Source organism: Gavialis gangeticus, unplaced genomic scaffold (assembly GCF_001723915.1).
Source record: "Gavialis gangeticus isolate Ggan-Ray unplaced genomic scaffold, GavGan_comp1, whole genome shotgun sequence".
Taxonomy (NCBI): Eukaryota; Metazoa; Chordata; order Crocodylia; family Gavialidae; genus Gavialis; species Gavialis gangeticus.
This window is the reverse complement of record NW_017729024.1, coordinates 111,052,121-111,055,323: the sequence shown is the minus strand read 5'-3', so window position 1 is coordinate 111,055,323 and position 3,203 is coordinate 111,052,121. Positions and strand designations below refer to the sequence as shown.

General features: G+C 43.6%; 1 non-coding gene across 1 annotated transcript; it reads left to right on the top strand.

Moving 5' to 3' along the window:
* Positions 1 to 1,210: 1,210 nt before the first annotated feature.
* TRNAH-GUG lies at positions 1,211 to 1,282 on the top strand. Its single transcript has one exon. It is a non-coding gene; the product is annotated as a tRNA-His (tRNA).
* The last annotated feature ends 1,921 nt before the right edge of the window (positions 1,283 to 3,203 follow it).

The following is a 3,203-nucleotide window of genomic DNA, read 5'->3' as shown; positions in this document are numbered from 1 at the left end:
GCAGAGGGAAATGCCAAGTGGGGGTGGGGTGGGGGGGGATGCCTAGAATGGGTGGTAAGGAAATTCTTACCTTTCAGTCCTCCAGGCCCCTGTTGACCTGAAGTGTGACTGCTCCAAACTCGAGCTAGCACTAACACAGATCAACATTTGTGTGGCTGACAGTGTAAGGTATAACAAGGCCCTCACTTTAAAGGTCCCAAAGCATTTAACCAGGCAATAGGACTTAAATGAGACTACTCGCATAGATAAGGATTATTCAGATTACAAGAGTGAAAGCCAGTTTCTATAACTGGCCCAGATTTTTGCAAAGTACTTGGAGATCTTTCAGAGTTCCTTAAAATCTCATGGAGCCGGGTCTGGGGAAGATGGTTGAGGATGAGAAGGAATGTTATACAAGCACTCGGATGGGAATACCGTGACATATTTGGAATCTAGGCAGAACTGACAAGACCATGATTTTTTTGTGGTTTCAACCCAATAGATTTTTTTTTTAAATATTTCAAGTAGAAAAATATTTTGCTTTGTGCTGACACCTTGTTTCCTGTGATCCAGCCACAAAAGAACTTTTGCAGCTGTGTTATAAATACCTGACAACTGCGGTTGGAAACACTGACTGTTCCCATGTTTCCATAACTACTGCAGCAGTGCTGGAGGAAGCCATTATGAGAAAGCATTCCTCTGAGAGACAGTGTAATGGGGACCAAGACAGGCAACTGCTGAGTGAGAGGGTGTCTCCAGTTATGGAGTTATCTATGGAGTTATTTATTTCTATTTTGGCTTACAGAAGGCAACTTTTTATCCTGTTTGATTAAGTGAGCAAGGAATTATCTTAGTGCAATGCTTCTTCTGTTACCCTAAGAATAGATTTTTTTTCTTAGTTGAGGTAAATTAAAGCTTCCCTCTTTCTAGAAAGAGATTTCAGCCTTTCACCCGAACTGAAACTCTCCTGGTACTGGAGTAACCAAGCTGTAAGCCTTCACCATCTCTTCACCTGGGTCACAGGTCTCCTTTAAGGGTCTATCAATATTCATTCCTCTCTGCCATATAACAGCACTGTCCCCTGTCAGTTTTTCACCCTATTAAGTTGACACTCTTCATCTATCAGCCTTACCAATAAAACGGATGAAAAATCAAATCACTGATTTTTTCCACTTTCCTTCCCTGTCAAGACACTTTGCTCAGCCACAAATATGTAGCTCCTGCACAGCTTGCCGTGATCGTATAGTGGTTAGTACTCTGCGTTGTGGCCGCAGCAACCTCGGTTCAAATCCGAGTCACGGCAGGAGAAGATATGCTTTGTTTTCTGTGTCTTTACACTGCTCAGATGATGCTTGACAAAGAAATGAAGGCCAATTTACAAAACTGACATATTAGTCATCATTTCAATCCAATAACCCTATTGCAGGCACAAGCTACAAGAAACAATGGACACAAACTGATTGAAGATCACTTCAGACTGGACATAAGGAAAAAACTTCTTTATGAGTCAAGTGCCAAGGGTTTGGAACATGCTCCCGTGAGAGGTGTTACAGTCACCCCCCCCGGTGATCTTCAAAAAGCGTCTTGACGCTCATCTGATCCCAGCAGTCTTTCCTGCCCAAGTGCAGGGGGGCTGGACCCTATGATCTGAGGCATCCCTTCCAGCCCCTAACAACTATGAAACTTCTTCATCTCAGAAACTTCTCAGGCCCTTTTACTGTCTTCTTCAAAGAATTGCTGTGCAAATGTCAGATCTGCATGAGGTCATGGCTTAATTTTGGCCTTATCTTGACTACGCCACTAAATGTTCTCTGGCAGTTTCACGTCAGTGGCTCAGGCTTTAGGGGCCCTCACAGCTGCTGGGAGGAACAAAATGAAAGGGAAGGAGCAGAATGTCTCCTAGCAGGTTCACTGCACTGTCTTTTACTGAGCAGTCACAGATCAACAGTCATCACACTACTAAGCGCTGATGATTATTTTAAAGGATCTCATGAATTTCTAATCTCTGCCTTCAATCTCATTAATTTTTGCTATCTCCCATTGCTGTCAATAAATATGAAGCCACAGGGCAAGGTCAGCAAAGAATTTCCACTACTGTCTCGTTTCCAGAACGGCTGAAGTGTGCCCAGGATACCCATAATACTAAAAACAGTTCTGTGCAAAAGAAAAGAACATTTGTACTGGTGTACGAAGACCCCCCAAATACAATTCTGCCTTATTTTTGCCTGCTTTGCACCCAGAAGACCCATGGCAGTTGGGTGGGCGGGGGGAGGGGGGGCACTAATTCCGTCTGGTCAGAAAATGCTTGTTTATAGTTTTGTCGGCTCTTGTGATTTTTATCACAAATCTTGTCATTCTAAAGTCCCAGCTTCTGGGAGTCATGGGATTATATCAGAATCTCATTTAATTTAAAAATAACAAGTTTCTAACCCTAATGATTTCAGAGAGAAGTTTGAAAACATGAATCTTAATGGTTCAGAAACAAGGAGTAAAATACTAATAAACCAAATGAGCATCTTTTAAATATCAGGATCTTTAAGACAAGCTCATCTTTGGGGATGTGACTGATAATACCATATTTTCTTACATATAACAAACACCTTCCTCCCCCTTCCCCCCCCACCCCAAAACCTGCCTGTGGAGACCAGTCTTCAACAGTAGCTAGGGTTTCAGCTTAAGCAAGAAAGGGGGGTGAGTCAACTGAATATTAGATTCTGTTCCTGATGTATACAGCCTCAACTCTGGAAACATCCTTTTTTTTTTCATTGTGCTTTCCAAAAAGATGGTGTGTCTTATATTTTGGAGCATGTTCTGTGCAAAAAAAGCATGCTATTCATTTTTTGAGTCAGAACTATCATAGCTACTTGAATCAACTCATATAATGCCTTAAGGCATCCAGGAGGGGCCAGCAGGGGACTGCATGCTTAGGGGCAATCAGCACGGGTTCATCAGTGGCAGGTCCTGTCAGACCAACCTGGTGGCTTTTTATGATCAGATCACCAGATCATTAGATGCAGGGGTAGCAGTGGACATAGTCTTCCTGGACTTCTGGAAGGCTTTTGACACCGTCTCTCACCCCGTTCTCATTAAGAAAATGGGGGGCTGTGGTGTAGACACCCACGCAGTCAAATGGGTCGCCAACTGGCTGGAGGGCCGCACCCAGAGGGTGGTAGTGGATGGGTCCTTCTCAACTTGGAAGGACGTGGGCAGTGGGGTTCCACAGG